Raw genomic sequence first — 24,387 nt, 5'->3', positions numbered from 1 at the left:
AGTGGAAACTTCAACGCTCTAGAAGGATTACGGCATCTAATTTCGGTACCATTTGTAAGAGCCGCATTGAATCAGGCTTTTCTAAGCTTGTAAAATATTTCTTGTATCCTATACCTTTCACAAACTCCGCTGTTCAGTGGGGCAAAGCCAAACAAAAAGAGGCCATAAAAGATTACGAACGGATGCGCGACACTACCGTGACGAACTGCGGCATATTTATTGACTTAGAACGAGGATACCTCGGAGCCTCTCCCGATGGAATTGTAGGAGATGATGGCACCTACTCAGCTAGATTTTTGAATCCCCTTGACGCCCCTAAATCTCTGTCTTCGTTCTGTTCCCAAAATATTGAAGGAACACTGAAACTAAAACGTAACCATAATTACTATTATCAAGTCCAATCGCAGCTGCATATATCGAACAGAAAATATTGCGATTTCATTATCTGGATTACCAAAGGAATGGAAATACAAATAATTTTACCGGACCCTCTGTTTTGGAGCAAAATTTTGCCAAAATTGGACTCTTTCTATAAAGATTGTATGCTCCCAGAAATTATAGACCCTCGTTTCACGCGCTTTCGGGAAATACGTGAGCTGACTTCCGTAAAATTAGCTATAAATAAACGTGCATCAAAACAAAGATCTTCCAGTCAAAGTGGAAAAGTTTTTAAGAAAAAAGAGACCTCTTTCCGACATCACTCAGTTTTCTCTTTTTATGTCAGAGACCTATTACAATAAGTAGTGAAGTACTTGCAATAGTTTCCAATAAACTAACCAGGTGTTTATTTTCTTCAACCCCCCCCCCACCACAAATAGCCGCGGGGAAGAGATGAGTTTCAGAGACATCTATCCTGTTTCAAATGTACTTTAGCAAAACGATTTTTGCGACACTAGCGGTTTGAAGAGCAACTACATAACCTTTTACTTAACCCCTTAATTCCTTGCTCGCAAAACGTTTCCCGATGAAACCTGGTCCTGTATCACGTACACCCGTTTCCCATGTCAACGCACGTACCCAAAATAGGCGTCGGTATGCCCAATGTCAATCATTGTACAAATTAAACAAAAAGAAGTTCTCGAAGCTCATTTTAGAGCCCCGTGACGCGTCTAGTGTTACGCCCAGTGAGTCCGATATTGCCACAACCTAAGGTGCGCTGTTTTCGTCGCCTTCCCCTTCGGATTCCACGTCGTTTATTCCCAAATCTTTAAAAGCGGCTACTTACTATCCGGTTATCGACGCTGAAGTTTCTTTCGCTCTCTCGCGCCAGACATGGTCTTCACCGGGTCCCGATCAGTTATCCCTCAAGTGATATCAAGTCCTTTCGCGTCACTGACCTATCGTTCACATTTAATGTTTTTTCTTTTTGGAAGACTTGCCATTGCCCTAGAAACAATGCCGCACGGTACTGATACCTAAGTCTGGCGATCTTTTTCAATCTACCAACTGGCGACCCATAACCATCCTGTCCCTATTAGTACGCTTATTCCACAATATCTTGGCAAGTCATCTTCGTCTATCGCTTGATCTAAATCCATCTCAGCAGCCCTTTATCTCTGCTGATGGCGCGATGACAAATACATGGCTGCTAGACTTTGCAATTAATTCATCCAAGAAGCGACGTCGTCCCCTTTCGGTAGTCTCGATTGACCTGGCCAAGGCCTTCGACTCGGTGGGTCACCATGGCCTTTCGCGGGCGCTTTTTCGGCTGTCCCTTGAACCAGATACCATCGCCTACATCTTGAATACATACGAGCAATCCTCGACGAGTATATCGTGCGGTTCGCTTTGCGTCGGTCCTTTTCGCATGTCATGCGGCGTTAAACAGGGCGATCCGTTTTTGCCACTCCTATTCAACGCCGTACTTGATGAGCTCCTTGACTCTTCCAACGGATATCGGTATCCCTGTCGGGCATCACCGTCTCAACGTCCTTGCTTTTGCCGACGACTTCTTTCTTGTTACGGAATCCGAATTCGGGATGCGCACTCTTCTCGATTACACCACTACGTTCCTCGAAGCGCGTGGCTTGCGTGCCAATGTCGCGAAATGTTCATCTTTGGTGCTACCCAAAGTCGGTAAAACCGGTAAACTGGTGGCTACGGCTTCTTCCGCGTTTACGATCGGTGATGTTTCGTACGCCCTATTTCGGCGGCAGATTTTTTCAAGTATCTCGGAATCTATTTTGGACACAACGGTAAACACTGGCCAACCCTGGCTAAGCTTCAACACTACTTAGAATGTTGCGCCTTTTTTGGCAACCCCCGGTTCGTTAATTGGGAGAGTCTATTTAAGTAATCATAACGGACTGAAACATTATAATTACTGTTGGTGTGATACGTGTGTTTGAAATAATTTAATTTATACTCGCACTAAATTCAGTTTATTTATTTTGATCGTTGAAAATTTGCTCCAGATTTTTAAAACAAAAGCCCGCACAGAAAAGTTTAATTTTGGTATAAAAACCGCTCGCTCGAAAAAGTTCTATTAATTGATTAATTTGGGTTTAAAACCCACCCGCTCACAAAAGTTTAAGTTATTCTTAATCCCGCTCAGTTCTATAGTTATTAATTTGGGTTTACAAACCCGCCCGCACAGAAAAAGTTCCTCAAAATTGTTTATTTTACCTCTTAGGTTTTGCTCGCTCTCATTTTATTATATTTTCTCGAGGACCGCACAGTGGTCCTTTTCTCGAGTTCAGGTACCACGCTCTAACAGTGATTGACTCATTTTTTGCTCAAAAACGTTTTTCCCTTTCTCTTATTTTTAAGGGGGCCACACGCCCCCCCCCGGCTCAGTGCCCTTTTGGCTACTCTTAAAAACTATTTTGCTTCACTGGTGATTTTCCACTAGCAGGGCCGTTCACCTGCCTCAACTTTCTTTTCGATCTTTACCCACGTAAAGGGTTTTTACAGTTTGCTTCTGGTTTTTTCTCACTCTTTATACCCCCAGCAGGGTGCTCTATTTTTGAACTATTTTTTACCCTCAAAGAATATCTTTTGGCACGAAAACATTTTCCAAAAAAAAATACAATAAATAACAAATTTTTACAGAATATTTTACACTCCCCACCTTGAACCGTAATGGTTCAAAATGGGTTTACAATTAAAACAACAAAAGAGGATTAAATTCATATTTCTAAATTATAAAGCAACTGTACTGGACACCTTAAACGGTTCCCGTTTGGTAACCTCACTAGGCAAGAACGGACGACACCGTCTCTACCTTTCGTTAGTTCAACTACGATTGCTAATTTCCACATAGCTCTAGGCTGTTTAGTGTCTTCTATAAGCACAACGTCATCAGTTTTTAATTCACGCGTGGGTACTCCACTAGATATTTTATGATGGGTTTACTACGGGTTCATTTTTTTTTATGAATCCGGGCGCTTAACATTCCCTTTAAAATGTCTATACTCTTTCCAAAAGCAGAACAGTGACGTCAGTCAAGTTACTGACGAATCTCTCTCTTTTTCTAATCATAGTATCGCTGACCTCGTACCTGCCGTTGTCTTTTCTTACAAAGTTCACATAATTTCCCTCGGCTAACGATTCACCTTTATGAATAATCACCCCTTTAGTTTTAAAAAGCATCTTGTTCATTGTGACTTTTTGATTTTCGAAACTTGATATTTTGGTCGAAATATTAATTGGTCGACCATCTTTGTAATCACCACGTAGAAGACACAGAAATACGTACTTTCCGCTGGATATCAATACATCACGCTCTAGTATTGTAGGATTATCACAAAATACGCATCGCATTTCTGTTAATCTCATCCTTTTTTCTAAAGATTTCCAATCAATTTTATCTCGGTTTTCTAGTGGAAGATTGAAAATGTTGCTTTGAACAATGTTTTCCGAATTTTGTTCAACTTGACACTTGCTAAACTAAAGAAGTGGATAATTAAAATATTAGAATTTTAATGTGTGGAGTCTGGTTACCCTTAAACTTTCTTAGTAGTCTCGTGGACCACTGACCCCCCCCCCCCTCCGATTTAATGTTTGAACTGGACCAGGCAATTTTTAAACTGGTCATTTGCGCCTATTTTTTTTCATCAAGAAAATTTAAGTTTAAGTACTGTTTTTCATAGTTTTAATTACATGCTCCGACTTACGTGGTTTACCCTGAAACTATGGAACCTGCGACTTTTTAGCATGAGTTATGTAGTGTATGAAGCGAGTTTGGTCGTTTTACCGCGGTTATAGTCAAATTCTTAGAACAAATAGCTAGCTTAATGGACATTTTATCTTTTCTCTGCTTAGGTTAAAGCTACTTAAACTTGATTACCTTGTGGATGCTTGTAGGTACTTGTGGGTACTTGTGGGTGCTTGTCGGAACTTGTTGGTGCATGTAGGTACTTGTGGGTGCTTGTAGGTACTTGTGGGTGCATGTAGGTACTTGTGGGTGCTTGTAGGTACTTGTGGGTGCTTGTAGGTACTTGTGGGTTCTTGTGGGTACTTGTAGGTACTTGTGGGTGCTTGTGGGTTCTTGTGGGTACTTGTAGGTACTTGTGGGTGCTTGTGGGTACTTGTGGGTGCTTGTAGGTACTTGTGGGTTCTTGTGGGTACTTGTAGGTACTTGTGGGTGCTTGTAGGTACTTGTTGGTGCATGTAGGTACTTGTGGGTGCTTATGGGTACTTGTGGGTGCTTGTAGGTACTTGTGGGTGCTTGTAGGTACTTGTGGGTGCTTGTAGGTACTTGTGGGTTCTTGTGGGTACTTGTAGGTACTTGTGGGTGCTTGTGGGTACTTGTGGGTGCTTGTAGGTACTTGTGGGTTCTTGTGGGTACTTGTAGGTACTTGTGGGTGCTTGTGGGTACTTGTAGGTACTTGTGGGTGCTTGTGGGTGTTTGTAGGTGCTTGTGGGTGTTTGTAGGTGCTTGTGGGTGTTTGTAGGTGCTTGTGGGTGTTTGTAGGTACTTGTGGGTGCTTGTAGGTACTTGTGGGTTCTTGTACGTACTTGTAGGTACTTGTGTGTGCTTGTGGGTACTTGTAGGTACTTGTGGGTGTTTGTGGGTGTTTGTAGGTTCTTGTGGGTGTTTGTAGGTACTTGTGGGTGCTTGTAGGTAATTGTGGGTGCTTGTAGGTACTTGTGGATGCTTGTAGGTACTTGTGGATGCTTGTAGGTACTTGTGGGTGCTTGTAGGTACTTGTGGATGCTTGTAGGTACTTGTGGGTGCTTGTAGGTAATTCTGGGTGCTTGTAGGTACTTGTGGGTGCTTGTAGGTACTTGTGGGTGCTTGTAGGTACTTGTGGGTGCTTGTAGGTACTTGTGGGTGCTTGTAAGTACTTGTGGGTGCTTGTAGGTACTTGTGGGTGCTTGTAGGTACTTGTGGATGCTTGTAGGTACTTGTGGATGCTTGTAGGTACTTGTGGATGCTTGTAGGTACTTGTGGGTGCTTGTAGGTACTTGTGGGTGCTTGTAGGTTCTTGTGGGTGTTTGTAGGTACTTGTGGGTGTTTGTAGGTACTTGTGGGTGCTTGTAGGTACTTGTGGGTCTTGTAGGTACTTGTGGGTGCTTGTAGATACTTGAGGGTGCTTGTAGGTGCGTGTGGGTGCTTGTAGGTACTTGTGGGTACTAGTAGGTACTTGTGGGTACTAGTAGGTACTTGTGGGTACTAGTAGGTGCTTGTGGGTGCTTGTGGGTGTTTGTAGGTACTTGTGGGTGTTTGTAGGTACTTGTGGGTGCTTGTAGGTAATTGTGGGTGCTTGTAGGTACTTGTGGATGCTTGTAGGTACTTGTGGATGCTTGTAGGTACTTGTGGATGCTTGTAGGTACTTGTGGATGCTTGTAGGTACTTGTGGATGCTTGTAGGTACTTGTGGATGCTTGTAGGTACTTGTGGGTGCTTGTAGGTACTTGTGGGTGCTTGTAGGTACTTGTGGGTGCTTGTAGGTACTTGTGGGTGCTTGTAGGTACTTGTGGGTGCTTGTAGGTTCTTGTGGGTGTTTGTAGGTTCTTGTGGGTGTTTGTAGGTACTTGTGGGTGCTTGTAGGTACTTGTGGATGCTTGTAGGTACTTGTGGATGCTTGTAGGTACTTGTGGATGCTTGTAGGTACTTGTGGATGCTTGTAGGTACTTGTGGATGCTTGTAGGTACTTGTGGATGCTTGTAGGTACTTGTGGATGCTTGTAGGTACTTGTGGGTGCTTGTAGGAACTTGTGGGTGCTTGTAGGTACTTGTGGGTGCTTGTAGGTACTTGTGGATGCTTGCAGGTACTTGTGGATGCTTGTAGGTACTTGTGGTTGCTTGTAGGTACTTGTGGATGCTTGTAGGTACTTGTGGATGCTTGTAGGTACTTGTGGGTGCTTGTAGGAACTTGTGGGTGCTTGTAGGTACTTGTGGGTGCTTGTAGGAACTTGTGGGTGCTTGTAGGTACTTGTGGATGCTTGTAGGTACTTGTGGATGCTTGTAGGTACTTGTGGGTGCTTGTAGGAACTTGTGGGTGCTTGTAGGTACTTGTGGGTGCTTGTAGGTACTTGTGGATGCTTGCAGGTACTTGTGGATGCTTGTAGGTACTTGTGGTTGCTTGTAGGTACTTGTGGATGCTTGTAGGTACTTGTGGATGCTTGTAGGTACTTGTGGGTGCTTGTAGGAACTTGTGGGTGCTTGTAGGTACTTGTGGGTGCTTGTAGGAACTTGTGGGTGCTTGTAGGAACTTGTGGGTGCTTGTAGGTACTTGTGGGTGCTTGTAGGTACTTGTGGGTGCTTGTAGGTACTTGTGGATGCTTGTAGGTACTTGTGGGTGCTTGTAGGTACTTGTAGGTACTTGTGGGTGCTTGTAGGTACTTGTGGGTCTTGTAGGTACTTGTGGGTGCTTGTAGGTACTTGTGGGTGCTTGTAGGTACTTTTGGGTGCTTGTAGGTACTTGTGGGTGCATGTAGGTATTTGTGGGTGCTTGTAGGTACTTGTGGGTTCATGTTGGTACTTGTGGGTACTTGTGAGTACTTGTAGGTACTTGTGATTGCTTGTAGGTACTTGTGAGTGCTTGTAGGTACTTTTGAGTGCTTGTAGGTACTGGTGAGTGCTTGTGGGTGCTTGTAGGTATTTATGGGTACTTGTGGGTGCTTGTAGGTATTGGGGTGCTTGTAGGTATTGTGGGTATTTGTAGGTATTTGTAGGTACTTGTGGGTGCTTGTAGGTACTTGTGGGTCTTGTAGGTACTTGTGGGTGCTTGTAGATACTTGAGGGTGCTTGTAGGTGCGTGTGGGTGCTTGTAGGTACTTGTGAGTGCTTGTAGGTACTGGTGAGTGCTTGTGGGTGCTTGTAGGTATTTATGGGTACTTGTGGGTGCTTGTAGGTATTGGGGTGCTTGTAGGTATTGTGGGTATTTGTAGGTATTTGTAGGTACTTGTGGGTGCTTGTAGGTACTTGTGGGTCTTGTAGGTGCTTGTGGGTGCTTGTGGGTACTTGTGGGTGCTTGTGGGTACTTGTGGGTGCTTGTAGGTACTTGTGGGTACTTGTGGGTGCTTGTAGGTACTTTTGGGTAGATGCTTTGCCCGGGTGCTTGTAGGTTCTTGTAGGTGGAATTTTTAGGGGGGCGCCTCGCGTTTCAATAAATGATTGTAAAAAATGTATTATTCTAATTCCAATAAGAAACACACTTTTAATGATTTACGTTTTATTTTTGAAGTATCATTATAAAAAAATGTCTGATTGAGCTAAAGTTATGGTCCCCTTTATATATGTTTCTGCTTAGTGCAGATTTTGAAAATGTAAAACAGTTTCTTAACATTCTTAATTAAAATGAAGACTGAAGGAACAGATATTAATCAAAAATGTCTTGATTAGAATCAAGACCTAAAAAGTATCGATAAGACTGAGGTTATCACTTGTCTGAATGATCAGATATTAATTTTTCTTTTTAATTGAAACTTAAATGCATGCTTAAGAAAAAACAACGTTCCATTACCGTTTTCCGTTGAAATAAATTATTTTACTGGTAATCAATTTCAAAAATTTACTTATCTCGGCTTTTCGACCACAATTCCATTCCCCGAAAACATTTTATCATTACATTTATTTCTTTTCGGAGATAACGTGTCAAAATAGCCTATAAAAGAAGAAAAAACTGTAATAGCGGTCTGTTTAGGCATGATAACAACCTTTTAAAAGTTGCAAGCACTATATAACCCTTTCGAGACTAACTGGACCTGAGAAAACTATAGCTTAACCTGCTACTAGTACGACCAGAGAGAAATGATGTAATCTGGAGTTGAAATTTCATCATGTGCGACCTGCGGCCCTGAAACTCTCCCATAGTCCCAGTGTGTGTAGAACATAATTTTTTCGCTGTTATCTGCCAAAATCAATCTTTCTAGATAGTGCCGCCTGATCACTTGAATTTTTCATGATATAATAAGGTTTGAATGAACAAAATTCTAGATTACTATTTTCACTACTATGTCCTTCTGCTAACTTGAAGCAAACTTTCCTCTCTTTCTGCTGCTCATTACCGGTGCCATTCCCTTGACTTTCTGTTCGTTATAACTACTATCATGAATTTATTTATTTCAAACCAAAATATAAAAAAATGGATTCTTTTTCCTTTTGTGCTACTTAGAATTTTCAAATGTATATAATGTTGTGCCGTGCCATATCAAATAGTCTCTAACCATTGTTAGAAACTAGAGAGAGAAATTGGGCAGTAACACTGATCATGCCCTGAACTATGAGAAAGAACAATACGACGGTTGACTAAAGTACACTTGATATTACATCATTTTGCAAAACCGCTTGTAAAAATCTTACTGTCCCTATTGAATTTGGCGCCATTGGTTTTAGAATAATTAAAATGTTCCACTGCGAAGCGTGCCGGTCACAAATGGGGATGTAACGTCTTTAGGAGCCTTTTAAAACGCAAAACCATACACGTACTCTCCCAAAAGTAATTAATGTAATGATAAAATGTTTTCGGGGAATGGAATTGTGGTCGAAAACCCGAGATAAGTAAATTTTTGAAATTGATTACCAGTAAAATAATTTATTTCAACGGAAAACGGTAATGGAACGTTGTTTTTTCTTAAGCATGCATTTAAGTTTCAATTAAAAAGAAAAATTAATATCTGATCATTCAGACAAGTGATAACCTCAGTCTTATCGATACTTTTTAGGTCTTGATTCTAATCAAGACATTTTTGATTAATTGTATTACGTGAAGTACAATAAGAATACAAACTTTTATTTATTTACGTTTTTTTTTAAGTATCATTATAAATAAATGTCTGATTGAGCTAAAGTTATGGTCCCCTTTATATTTGTTTCTGCTTAGTGCAGATTTTGAAAATGTAAAACAGTTTCTTAACATTCTTAATTAAAATGAAGACTGAAGCTGCAGATATTAGTCAAAAATGTCTTGATTAGAATCAAGACCTAAAAAGTATCGATAAGACTGAGGTTATCACTTGTCTGAAGGATCAGATATTAATTTTTCTTTTTAATTGAAACTTAAATGCATGCTTAAGAAAAAACAACGTTCCATTACCGTTTTCCGTTGAAATAAATTATTTTACTGGTAATCAATTTCAAAAATTTACTTATCTCGGCTTTTCGATCACAATTCCATTCCCCGAAAACATTTTATCTTTACATTAATTACTTTTGGGAGATAACGTGTCAAAATAACCTATAAAACAATAAAAAACTGTAATAGCGGTCTGTTTAGCCATGACAACAACCTTTTTAAAGTAACAAGGACTATATAACCCTTTCGAGACTAACAGGACCTGAGCAAACTATAGCTTAACCTGCTACTAGCACGACCAGGGAGAATTGATGAAAACTGGAGTTGAAATTTCATCATGTGCGACCAGCGGCCTTGAAACTCCCATAATCCCAGTGTGTGTAGAACATAGTTTTTTCGCTGTTATCTGCCAAAATCAATCTTTCTAGATAGTGCCGCCTCCTCCCTTGAATTTTTAATGATATATTAAGGTTTGAACGAACAAAATTTTAGATAACTATTTTCACTACCATGTCCCTCTGCTAACTTGAAGCAAACTTTCTTCTCTTTTTGCTGCTCATTACCGGTGCCATTCCCTTGAATTTCTGTTCGTTATAACTACTATCATGAGTTTATTTATTTCAAACCAAAATATAAAAAAATGGATTCTTTTTCCTTTTGTGCTACTTAGAATTTACAAATGTATATAACGTTGTGCCGTGACATATCAAATAGTCTCTAACCATTGTTAGAAACTCGAGAGAGAAATTGGGCAGTAACACTGATCATGCCCTGAACTATGAGAAAGAACAATACGACGGTTGACTAAAGTACACTTGATATTACATCATTTTTCAAAACCGCAAGTAAAAATCTTACTGTCCCTATTGATTTTGGTGCCATCGGTTTTAGAATAATTAAAATGTTCCACTGCGAAGCGTGCCGGTCACGAATGGGGATGTAACGTCTTTAGGAACCTTTTAAAACGCAAAACCATACACGTACTCTCCCAAAAGTAATTAATGTAATGATAAAATGTTTTCGGGGAATGGAATTGTGGTCGGAAAGCCGAGATAAGTAAATTTTTGAAATTGATTACCAGTAAAATAATTTATTTCAACGGAAAACGGTAATGGAACGTTGTTTTTTCTTAAGCATGCATTTAAGTTTCAATTAAAAAGAAAAATTAATATCTGATCCTTCAGACAAGTGATAACCTCAGTCTTATCGATACTTTTTAGGTCTTGATTCTAATCAAGACATTTTTGATTAATACAAAAATGTCTTGGTTTGAACCAAGGCCGAAAAACAAACGATATGAGTGAGGTTTATCAATTGACTGAAGTTCAGATATTGCAATTTTTCTTTAATTATTAGTATTATTAATTTAGTCCTTAATCACAATTTATTTCTATCAACTGATTTTACTGTTAAACGATTTATTCCGTCTAAATTTATTCAAAAAATTGCATATCTACGCTTTTTAAAGAACAATTCCATTTTCCGAAAACATTATATCATGAAATTAATTATTTTGAAGGGAATACGTATTGAGGGATCAATAATGAATATTTGAAATATTCTGCTGACTTCCTAAAAAGAGCAAACAATTTGTAGTCATAGATTATTAAGGTTGGCAGGAAAGTCCAGAGAGTCACGTACCGTTTACAATGTGGAAAGATTTGGATCTGACCGCGTGTTTTGAGGGACTCTAATGACCCATACACTGCAAGCACTGATAATTGCAAAATTTTACATACTAAGAAAATTTTGGAAGGGCCGGGCTTTAGTGTGCCCTCCTTCGCATAACTCGTTTAGAATGGAGTGGTTTATGTATTAATTCCGAAGGAAAATAATATAAATATCATTATATCATTGGTACTGAGACGTTTTCCTTTTTATAGAATCTTTACCCTAACCTTGGTTATGCCTATATAATATTTTTCCAGTCCATGAAAGAAGCGCTACCTACTAAAAGAAACCACAAGGGACAAACGTTGTTCCTATGTCTTAAGTAAACGGCATTATTTTATTAATTAATCCGTGCAAAATAAATTCTCTTTATCATATTTTATCGAATATCCGTCTTCTCAGCAAATTGTAACCGTTGAAAAGACTACTAGTGGTGCAAACTTGAAGATTAATTGTCAAGCCACTATCATTAAAACTATGTCCGTCAAGGTGCTTACATGTTAGTGAACACCGATACGAAATCCCTTCAAAATAATTTCATGGTAAAATGTTTTCGGAAAATGGAATTGTTCTTGAAAAAGCGTAGATATGCAATTTTTTGAATAAATTTAGAGGGAATAAATCGATTAACAGTAAAATTAGTTGATAGAAATAAATTGTGATTAAGGATTAAAATAATAATAATTAAAGAAAAATTTCAATATCTGAACTTCAGTCAATTGATAAACCTCACTCATATCGTTTGTTTTTCGGCCTTGGTTCAAACCAAGACATTTTTGTATAATATCTGTCGCTTCAGTCTTAAGGCGGTAGTTAACTCTTAACAGGCTGAAATGTTTGGTGTCGTTCTTGATTCTTGCCGAACTTTATCAATTTTACCCTAAACTTTTGGATTTCACGCCTATTAAAGTACTTTAATTAAAATTTAAATTAATTTAAGCGTGAAATAGAAAACATTTGGCTTTACCAACGGCTTGGGTAGTTTTAATCTTATTTAAATAGTTTATTTAAAAGTTATTTCAGTTTTTATCCAGAAAAATGTATATTTTTGGTTCAATTTCACGTTAATTAAACTTAATTAAGTTGAAATTAACGTAGGATTGTGTTTCGGCAGTGTCCATTTAGGTTATAACTTCGAACACGACCAAAAAATACAACACAACTTACTCCCGGCCGAGTGGAAATTCCGTCGGGCTCGGCGTAATGATTTTTCGGTCGAACCCCTTTCTGCCGGGGTTCCGTCGTGTTTTCCGTCGAGTGGGAATCTAGCTTAAATGTAGCCGGGGTTATATTGTAAAAGCAGCCCCACTGATGTCAAGTATATTAAACTTAACTTGTTTGAGCGAGTTGCCTCTGATTCTAACGAGGTATTGTGGTAAAATATTTGGGAGAGTTTTTGAAGCAAACGAAAGTACAAAAATACTATTACGACCTTAAATCTTAGAAAAGGGCCAATAAAAGTACAGCATGATTTTCACTTGGCGTAAATCACGACTTTTCGCCCGACGTCAAGCGACAACCGAATAAAAACATGGTTACGCTGGACAGAAATTACGTTGAGTGTGGCGATATTAGCTTTCTATTATTTCGGTCGCGTTCAACGTTAACGCTCTTTGCGAGTCAATCAGCATTACGCTTGAGTCTTGACGTCATTTTCAACCACGCGTGTTCGGAAAAAGACGTCCGCGGTCCACCATGTTTTTATTTATTTCGTTCCGAATCGAGTCGGTTACTAGTACAAATCCCAGAGAATGCCGAAGTTCAATGCTGAAAGTTTTATTGAAGAGGTTAGTAACCATCTATATATTTATGATATTAGACACAAAGATTACAGAAAGGAAAGAAACTAGATGGGCTGCAATTGGTGTAATGTTCAGTTTATCTATTAAGCCTTGGTTTGATTATTTGAGGGAACCACGCTAAGTGAAAACGCTTTAACGCTGGGCGACAACGTGAAAAACAAATCTGACGTTTGACGTCCAGCTGCAAAGTCGTTTTTTTCGGTCAAGTGAAAACCATGCTACGCCTCGCAAGGCGACTGTGAGAGAAAATTTGGTGTGACTGGCTGCTGCTAGAACGGAACTGACTCGAACTAAATGCCGTCGGACCTTTTACCCAGGATTCCTTTGGTTTATTTCGGAAAGGCCTATTAACTGAATGGTGAGCTAGTTCCTAACTCTTTAGAAGAAACACCAGAAAATGAACCTCATGACTATGACGATAAAACCGTAAATATTGATTATCAGACTGATTCGGATGATGAACCAGATGACGTTTAAAATGTAACATTTTTGTATCTCTCTTTGCAATAAATAATAAGTGAACGTTAGAAGGTTTCATTGAATGAGTTTGAAATAAAATGGGCCTGTGTAGAGCTATATCAGTTGAAGGGGGAAACGTCACAGTTGGGCCTGTCAATAAACGGAGCCAGTTTTCACCCTCCCTCCGTGCGGCCGTAGTAGAACTCTATGCTAAAGTTTGCGCACGATAAGGCACCTGAGCGGGGACTGGCGAAACCCTGCCTCAAAAACTCTCCTTACCCCCCGAATTGAAATAGCTCTATTCTAGAGGGCCGGTAGGCCCTTCTAGATAAGATCTCACACCCTCCCGTAATGTTAAATGAAAATTCACAGATTTTCGCCGATTTTCCCATAGGAATAACATGGGGTTTTTGGTGCTTCTGTACATCGAATCATTTAAAAACTACATGGAAGTTAGCTTTCGGAATACTTTTAAATTAACAAGTAACTATTCAAGGTGTGCCTTTTTCAAGTTTCATCAAATTTAATTAAGTCTAAGTATGTTAATTTAATTAAAAATGTAAGTACCTCAAAAGATTATTCTACAGCAGACGACGCTAATTGTTCGTTACTCTACAGTAGACGACGCTAATTTGCCATTTCACCGCCTTGAAACTTTAACTTGATATTTTTCAATAAATATAACACTATATTTATTAAAAACTTCTCTGGCGGGTCTAATTTTCGTTTAATTATGTGTCTCGGTTGAAATTCGATACTTAAGGTACCTTTTTAATTTATATTTTAGATGCTAGTTTCGACCAAGGCTTAAGTTGCCTTACTTAGGCCATGGATTTATAATAGAAGCTTACGCTTCATGGATATTTTCTTGTAGCCTTCAAGTAAGGCATTTTGATTTTAAACACATTTATGTCACAAAAATTCGCGCGGGTGGGGACTGGGGGGGAGCTGATGACGTAGAAATTGAGGCAAACCTTTTTTCTTTTGGTGCGCGTGTGCGCGCTATTCAAAATTAGAACTCGATCACGTGAAAAACTTCAGCCCCCCTCTGAATTTGCCTCAAATTCTACGTCACAAACGCGCGTGCCAGGCTGGTACTATTTCAGACGAGGAATAAATGTTGTGCGCGTTTTAAGGTGAGTGAAATATCCAGGAAGCGTAAGCTTCTATTATAAATCCATGCTTAGGCAGACTATTGAGTGAGTCTATGCAATGGGCGATTGTAAAACTGGAAGGATAGATGGATCAGTGTTGGAAATAAGGATATTTTTAAAACTGGACCTGTGGCCTAGGTATTTTAATTAAAATAACTGTCCACGGTGCCAATCACTGTAAACGTACAAGGGCAGTGCACGCAATGTCATGGATAGTTGCAATCGTAAAGTGGACAGTAAAAGATACGGCTTTGATAGTTTAAAAATCGTGGCAGGTTTGTTTTGAAGTTGACTATAAAGCTCGGGTTCTAAAACGAATTGTGAGCCGTATCATATAAGAATTAGTAGAAGTGTAGAACCATTTTTAACCTCGTCCTAGAAGTGAAAAATTTCGCATTTCAGGCAAATATTATTCTATAATAGATTAATACAAATAAAGACTGAAGGAACAGATATTATATAAAAAAGGACTTGGTTTGCCCAAGCCTAAAAAACAAAACGATAAGAGTTTTTTCCAGTTGACTGAAGCGCGGATATTTTATTTTTCTATATAATTTTAAAGACAATCTGTATTTTACTACTCTTTAATTCAATCTCCTGATTTTACTGGTAATGGATTTATTTCCTATAAATTAATTGAAATAAAATATTACTATCTCAGATTTTTCATGATAAAATTTTTACGAAAATGGAATTGTTGTTGAAAAATCTGAGATAAGATATTTTATTTCAATTAATTTATAAGAAATAAATCCATTACCAGTAAAATCAGGAGATTGAATTAAAGAGTAGTAAAATACAGATTGTCTTTAAAATTATATAGAAAAATAAAATATCCGCGCTTCAGTCAACTGGAAAAAACTCTTATCGTTTTTGTTTTTTAGGCTTGGGCAAACCAAGCCCTTTTTTATATAATATTATTAAATGATGCCGATTTAAGTTCGTTTCATTCATCACAGTCCCAAATATTTTACCACATTACGTCCTTAGAATCAGAGGCAACTCGCTCAAACAAGTTAAGTTTAATATACTTGACATTAGTGGGGCTGCTTTTACAATATAACACCTCCTGCATTTAAGCAAGATTTCCACTCGACGGAAAGCACGAACAAAACCAGGCAGAAATGGGTGCGACCAAAAAATCTTTAGGCCGAGCCCGACGGAATTTCCGCTCGGCCGGGCGTAAGTAGTTTTCTAATTTTCGGTAGTGTTCGGCGTTACGCCGGTGTCTCAGGCAATGATATTTGCCAAAGACTGCGTCATAAATGTCAAGAGCGCACGCATACGCTATATGGATTGATAGCCGCCATGTTTTTTTTTTGTCGGAAACATGCCACGAAGGAAGAAAAATTTAACTAATGGAAGTAAATAGAGGTAAGATTTTAATAACGAAGTCTTTATTGAGGAGGTTAGATAATATCTCTTGTACGATCTAATCGACAATGGGACGGAGATACCAATTCAGAGTGCGAAATAAATGTTATGGTAACCACTCTTACCTGTCACGTGACCCAAAAATATATCTTTCAAACTCAAAATTCAGTCGTAGTGTGAACGGTTTACCGCCGGACGACGGCGTAAGCTAAAATTTCTACCGTATGCTGCGTGATTTGCGCCGGTTTTTTTTCGGTCGAGTGGGAATCTAGCTTTATGAGGCACGAAGCTTTCATGGCCTGACGCAAGAATCAGGCCGTCAGATTAAATCTTAGCCGCGTATTATGCAGTCAGATTTTATATTCTGTTACTTAACACGACCAGATCTATCAAACAACACCGGATTCATACATGTACCTTATGAGGTAAGAATTCATACCTCATTCGACCATTTTAACCCCGTCTGATTTATTTATGGCCCCCTTGGATGACGTCAGATTTCATATATTTGGAATCCCCATTTCCAGCTCTATCATTTGCCACCTTTTTTATTCATGTACCTCATGAAGTAAGAAATCATACCTCATTAGGGTCAAACATGGCCACGCCTCCCTCAAATGCCCCAGCTGTGACGCGTAAGACGGCCAGATCTATTAATGAGCATCAAAACTAAACACATTCCAATAGACAGACCTTTTATACTTTATGAGGTAAGATCCAGGCCACTGGCTCTTGGTCTCTTACCTACAATAATTTCAGAAACTTTGAGGGCTTAGTTGCAGAACCACTGTAACACTGAACAGTGTGTTACACATTAAACATAAACCAAAATTAATATAATTTTAACTATACATCGTGTTATAAATGCCTTAAAAAAAACGCGCCCTCAAAATGCAAAAGCTACGTTAGTATGTCGAAAAGTAAGAAAACATGTTAGAAAACCAATGAACAGCAATCTTTTTCACGTTTAATATAAAATTTGAATTAAAATAATGCAAATGTAAAATTTTATGAAATGAAAGAATCTATACAGCTCTGTTTGAATATTTCCCTTGAAAAACTATTGCCAACGTTCAGTCAGCGGAGGTTTCATCATTAAGGTGTAAAATTTACTTCAACAGCTTATTAATATGTCGCAGCTGCCACAGATAACAATGTTGTAATTGATTGATCTACCAGTAAGATTAATAAGTAATTTAATTATAATTTATTTCAACCTACCGACAGTATTCGTAATGGGTGGTTTTATCCCAAATAACCGCGGTTGATATTGCCTATAACATGACAACAATCATTCATAACGCTATTTTGACCGAGGCTTAGCGAAAATGCTTAATAATATAATATTCTGCAGCCGTATTCAGCTGAAAACTCACTAATACGACCACGCCCCCTCGGCGTATTAGTGGGTCACGTGATATCCGGCTATCATGTTAGGCTCACAAACGGAGAGTAGAACAGCACCATAAATGGCGGGATATTTGAAGTTTTGAACTCAACCTTGAGCAATCGCAGCGCCACAAGCGGTGAGGATAGCAGCACCCAAAATGGCGGAAAGTTTGAAAACAGTGAAAATTTGACGCTTGTGGCGCTATAGGTTTCATCTTAGCTCTGGGAAGCATATTACATTAAGTTTACAGCGGGAACAGTAAGATTTATTTATTGTCGCATATACATATTAAAAGTACACTCTTTAATATCAGTTAAGAGTATTAATTATGGCGCAGATATATAACGACAGCGATTGCTGTCGTTTTCGATGACGAGCAATATCTCCGACAGAGGCGTAATGCGTTCTTGTTACCAGAGGAGTTATTTCTTTCACAGTATCGTTTGGATATTTTAAGTGTACGCGCCTTATGCCTAGCTCTTAGGCCGCAATTGGAAAAAGACCATGACCGTGGTGTGGATGTTATTGGGGTGGAGGATGAAGTGCTCGTAACACTGCTGTTTTATGGCTCGGGGACCTTTCAGCACGCTCTGGCCAGCAACTACAAACACGGCATGAGTCAGGCGTCAGTCAGTCGTAGCACTGAACGGGTCACAAATGCCATAATTAATGTCAAAAGTGATTTGATATCGTTTCCAACAGATGAGGCGTCAGCAGGGGTAAATAACGAAAGGAGTTAAAGACGCTAGCTTCCGTAGTCTAGAATACAGTGGGACTTTCAAACGTAGACACAGAATAGAGAAAACGCCTCGGTCGCGCCGCCTATAATTCAAAATAAGTATGATATTTTGCAACCAATAGCGTGGCAGCAAAGATTCGAAAGGCATGCTGGGATATCGATTTTCTCCTGTCTGCTAGTATTCGTCTGCTTACGACTGAGTGACAATTAGGGTTAGAGTAAAGTTTATTCATTAAGGTGCACTTGAATTAGAAACATGCAACTTTAAAGTTGGTAAATTCCTTATTCGATAATGAAATGGAAATAAATGTCGTTTTTGCATCCTTCAATACAGTTTTAGTTGTTTTAATTTCTTTAGTCACAGATACAGTCGATGATCCTGATCCCACAGTTCCCACTAAGCCTAGGCTCACTGGGCCAACTCTGTAACCGCGCACTTACGGCAAAACAAGTTTTATCACATTTTGAGGATTTCCCCGGCTTCAAATTGCAAATTGTTGACTTATCTTTCTTCTTTAAATCGCTTTTTACTCGCGATTGAATATAATAATTATATCGGGTTGATTTATGAGACGACTTCACAACCAGGCTGGGAAATAGCACACTTCCTCTGGTCCAAAACCAGTTTATTAATTGCTTGGACTAGTTTTTTAATTCAAAAAGTGGGGGTTACTGGTCCTCGGGACCAGTTTATTAATTGCAAATCTATTGGAGAACAAAGGCTGGGACTAGTCCGGAGACCAGTTAATTATTTCGGGGACTAGAGGGGTCACTGGTCCCAAGGACTAGTTTAAAAACTATCCTTATTTCCCAGCCTGTTCACAACATCGACACCCGCCATTCTACTTTACCCAGAATACCTTGCGGCGCGAGATTTTAAGGCGAAACTTTTAATGTTCTGGTCTTATTTACAATACAGTTCCAAAGATGGCACTACGTTAGTTACAAATTCTATGACGTTTCAAGGTCCCACTGTATTTTATACTACGGAAGCTAGCGTTATTTACCCCTGGCGTCAGTAAGGTCTATGAAGGTATGAATTTACTGAGATATAAGCTTTCCAAAGGAACGTTTATATATTGTAATTGTTACGATCATAGGCGTCTTTTATGGCCACCTGCAATTTACCAAACGTTATTGGAGCAATTGATTGTACGCATGTTCCAATCAAAGGCCCTTCACCAAACAGTAATGCGTACAGGAACAGAAAGGGGACATTCTCCATTAACTTGTGAGACATTGTGCTTTATTCATAACAAATCCGTTTTAATTAAAATGTTTCGTTTACAATAGGTCAGCGACAACGAATTGCGCATCATGAATATGGCGGCTTGGTGGCCTGGTAGCGTTCATGACTCATTCATCTGGCGAAATAGCAGGCTGTTTGAGGCATTTGTTGAAGGGGACATGCCCCATGGTTACCTTCTTTGTGATGGAGGCTACCCCTTACAACCGTGGCTCATGGTGCCAGTATACCGCCCACAAACGCCGGCAGAGGTGGAATTTAACACCCGGCATATTCGTGGTAGGTTGTGCATTATTTCCTTGTGTGGCCGGTAATAGTTTTTTCTTTGAAATGTATGTTTGTTTATGTAGGACGAAACGTCATCGAGCTCCTCAAGTCACGGTTTCGTTGCCTTGCTGGCTCAGGAGGCAAATTATGCTACCATCCGGACAAAGTGTGCCGCATTATAGCAGCTTGTTGCATTCTTCACAACATATGTTTGGCGAATAAGATACCCTTGCCTGAGGATAATGGTATGTGAGATTGCTTGTTACTTTCTTTGCATACTCCTCATCAGTACAACAATATGTACCTCTTTCGTAGAAGATGGTGCTGTCGAGAATGACGCAGTTGTCGCAATGCAGGTCGACGATGATGCCCCTGCGAATGGGCAGGCTGCAGCGGCTTTTTATCGTGTCCGGCAACACCTCATAAACATCTGCGAAAACCAGTTATAATTCATTTTAACAGCAAGGTGTGTTTCAACGTGAAACTTTATCTACATGGATGTGTTTGTAAGATACTGACCCATATTTTGTAGGCATTGAGGTGTGCAGTAGGAAAGGGGGCCTGCCATCAAAACTCCCCGACTCGATTGCGACCGCAGTAGGCAACGGGACCTGCGTCATCAAAACTCCCCGACCCGATTGCGACCGCAGTAGGCAAAGGAACCTGCGTCATCAAAACTCCCCGACCCGATTGCGACCGCAGTAGGCAAAGGGACCTGCGTCATCAAAACTCCCCCCCCCCCGACTCAATCAGCGACTGCAGTAGGCAAGGGGACCTGCATCAACAAAACTCCCCATGGGAAACGTGTGGCCACCTCCAAGTGGTGTTTCTCGGGTGACGCTAAGTGCCACACATGGCGTGTACTGCTACTCCTGAGACAAATCGGTATGACGCTCTCATTATGGTTAGACATTGTAATAACAAGAAACTAACATATTTCACGCCTTCTTCACAAAATTTATTTTAGCTTCCCATTGTAGTAACGCAATTAGCGACATATTCAACGTATTTCCATAACTGGTGTCAGCAGAAGACGCAAAGAAGGTAACTACACTTATCTTACGGACATACTTTTGACAAGTGTATATGTACTTGTGTCTGGCTGATAAATGTTTCTCGACAGAGTAGCAATTGCACAGTTTGGCCATGCAATGCTTCTACTTGTATCTGTTTCGCCACGGACCACACTTCATCGAGTTCGGCTTACGAACATAACCGCTGTCATCACAAACCATGTCACTCTATGACCCGTCCTTATATGTTGAAACGTTAAGAAGTGAAAGGGTTCAGTGGCGTTGCACTATTTAATATATCAGTTCCCCGAGTTTGTTCGCATCTGTGCTTGCCGGAGAATGTTGTTGCGGATTAAATATGGTTATTCTCATTATACGTCGTTTCTGATCAAGGTTCATAAAATAGTTCTTATCTGCCTCGAGCTTTTGTTCCTTTGCACAAAGCAAGCCCTTTGTCGCCAAACTGTAGTGGTAACCCATAGTAATGTCATTACATGAGTTGTACAATTTAAGTTGACTTTAAAGGGATATAATTCAATAAAAAGCATTCGTTGTTATTATGAATTTGTTTCAATTTTATTTTATTACCGAAATCCGATTAACCGCGCTTAAACGAACTTACGACTCACTAATATGAGAATGTTAAGAGCAGACGCTTGTGGAGGTGTTGCCACGACGGAGAGGCCAACGGCACCATTTCTCATATATTTTACCTCCAAATTCGTCATATTCCGGCGTATGGTGCTCTTAACCTCCCCGCTGTAGGCGTTGCCGTTGCTGAAGAGAGGTTTACAAAATCCACCAATAACATCTTCCTTGTTATCAGTGTTCGTCTACGTGCACAACACGTGACGGGTTTAGGAAAAAATTACATTACCGTCAACGCTAATCTTGAGTACTACGCATGCGCACTTCGCACCACCTCGTGCGGTGCCTGGCGGCGACTAGAGCATAAGTCTCCAATCATTGCCGTTGGATTAACATTGCCGGATATCACGTGACTCACTAATAACTAGGGGGCGTGGTCGTATTAGTGAGTTTTCAGCTGAATACAGCTGCTGGTGAATTTGACGCCGGGCGCTACTTCCGTTGCCGTTGCAACGGCATTTGGTACAACTATTTAAGTTGCGCGTATGCGCAAGATAAATTAGTCTTTTGGTAATCGTAAGGTTTCTTACAATTCCCAAGGGTTAAATGAAAAGAGTGTCGTGGTTTCCCCCACCCAAAAACGTTACAAAGGGTTTCCTCTGGTGGAACGTAAATTGTACCTATGGCGAGGAACACTCTTCTCGCTCTCTCTCCGCTCTCTCCTCCTACGTTTAGGCTTAGCTATATCGATTGGTGAGTTTTCACCTGCGATTTCGCTATCCTGCGGAGTCTCCCGTCCAAGGTGGAGTGTACCGTTTCAGGTTTGAAACGTGAGAGATACCAGCGAATTTTCGCGTAGTTTCCTCCTCCAACCTGTACGTCAACGGGGTAGTTCTTTCCTGCACTACGAATGGGCCGTCGTACTTTTTCGCGAGCGAAGCCGTGAAACCACGACTCGCATCGGAAAGCGGGTGCGTACGGCGCAAAACAAGGTCGCCACGTCGAAAATACACGTGTCTCCGACGCTTGTCGTAGTGCAGTTTCTGCTTCAGCTTCGAGTCCTGCAGGTTATGCCTTGCATGATCGATAACATCATGAAGTCTAACCTTTAGTCTCTCAGCAAACAGATCTGGGTCTCGGTTCTGATAAGTATTCACCGGTTCCAATTCCCAATCTAACGGAGCGCACAGCTCCCTACCGAAATTCATCGCCGCGGGCGTGAACCCAGTCGAGCTGTTTTCAGCCGACCTTAAGGCGAAGCCCAACTCAGGAATACGAGCATCCCAATCCCTATGTTTCTCAATATAAGAAATAATCATAGGCTTGATATTCCTATTCATGCGCTCAGTAATGTTTGCCTGAGCATGATACGGAGATGTATTTTTCGGGCGTATACCCAATCTTTTACATGTCTCCTTGAATTTCGGACTGGAAAACACAGAAGCATTATCAGTAATCAGTTCCTTTGGGAATCCAAATCGACAGAAAACTTCAAATAACTTCTCCCATATTTTCTCCGTAGTCATTTTTCGCAAAGGGTAGGTTTCTACCCACTTAGTGAAAAAGTCTACGATGACGAGCAGGTATTGATTACCCTTGGAGCTGCGGGTATAGGGACCCATGAGATCACAGGTCACTAATTCCCACGGCCTTTCGCTACGAACGCTTGATAGCAATCCGGGCTTTAATTGTGCAGATGGCTTCGATTTTTGACACATCTCACAACCCCGAACATACTTCAAAACGTCGCGCTTCATACCCGACCACGTGACTCGGGATTGTAAACGTTTATACACGATTTACAAACTCCCAGGTGGCCGGCAAGGGGCTCGTCATGAAAATATTTAATTGCCTCTAGCCTCAAGCTTCGAGGTAATACTACCCTCCAAGCTTTCTCTAGGGCATCCTCATCTTCCTCGTCCCATGGTGCAAAGTATCTTAATAGATGACCGTCTTGATCCATTACATACTGATCCAATACTGCCCGGCCTTTATTGCCGTTTCCGGGTCTACAGAGCTTCTAACACGCTCTAACTCCTCGATTAAACGAGATAACTCTGGATCAGTAGCTTGGGATTTTATTATCGCCTCTCTATTAAAAGGTAAACCCAACTTGGGTTTGTTACCCCCCACTACTTCATTTGCAACCAATATGACGGCTTCTTCATCGGCCAATTCGGTTTCGATTGGTGCCCGACTTAGAGCATCGGCTACCAAATTTAATTTACCAGGGCGGTATCGCACCTCGTAATTAAATGGTTGGAGGCCTAGAGACCAGCGGGCTAATGTTCCAACTGGCTCTTTCATCTTTTTAAGCCATTGAAGGGCCTGATGGTCGGTTTCGATTATCACATCAGTACCTTCAACGTACATTTTAAATTTCTTGAGAGCGAATACTACTGCAAGACATTCTAACTCTGTAGTGGAATAATTACGCTCTGCTGGAGTCAGTCCACGACTTATAAACCAGATAGGCATTAATCCTCTATCTGTCTCTTGTGCCAATACTGCACCCAAGCCGTGGCTACTAGCATCGGTTTGAATAAGAAATTTCTTATTCAAATCCGGGAGAGCTAATTCCGAGGTACTCTTTACCTTTTCCACTAACTCCCTCATAGCGTTGGTATGGGTTTCCTCCCAATCCTTCTTAAATAGGTTATACAAAGGACGAGCTATTCCCGCAAAGTTCGGTATAAACTGGCGGTAATAACCTATCATGCCAAGAAATCTTTGTAATGATTTCAGGTCTCGAGGGATCGGGAATTCCTCGATCGCTCGAAATTTATCCGGATTTGGCATACAGCGCCCTGGACTAACCTTATAACCGAGAAGATTAACGGTATTCTTGCAAAGTTGCACCTTGCTCGGATTAATAGTTAATCCGGCATCTTTAAGGCGGCCTAGAATTTCTCGAATGTGAATCAAATGATCCTCAAACGTCTCGGAATATATGGTGATATCATCATAAAAACCGAGAGCGAAATTCCATTTACAGGGTCCTAACACACGGTCAACTAATCGCATGAAAGTTGCCGGTGCGTTTTTAAGTCCAAAGGGCATCTTTACGAATTCGTAAAGTCCCCTATGGCACACGAAAGCAGTCTTTTGTATATCGCTATTTTTCATCTTAACTTGAAGGAAGCCCTTTGTTAAATCTATAGTCGTAAAGTACCGCGCCTTCCCTAAATACGCTAAGATATCTGGTATCGAAGGCATTGGATA

The sequence above is a fragment of the Phalangium opilio genome, unplaced genomic scaffold (assembly GCF_054372755.1).
Source record: "Phalangium opilio isolate 3A_F unplaced genomic scaffold, DU_Popi_V2 ptg000086l_1, whole genome shotgun sequence".
NCBI classification, from domain to species: Eukaryota; Metazoa; Arthropoda; class Arachnida; order Opiliones; family Phalangiidae; genus Phalangium; species Phalangium opilio.
This window is presented reverse-complemented; position numbering follows the sequence as displayed.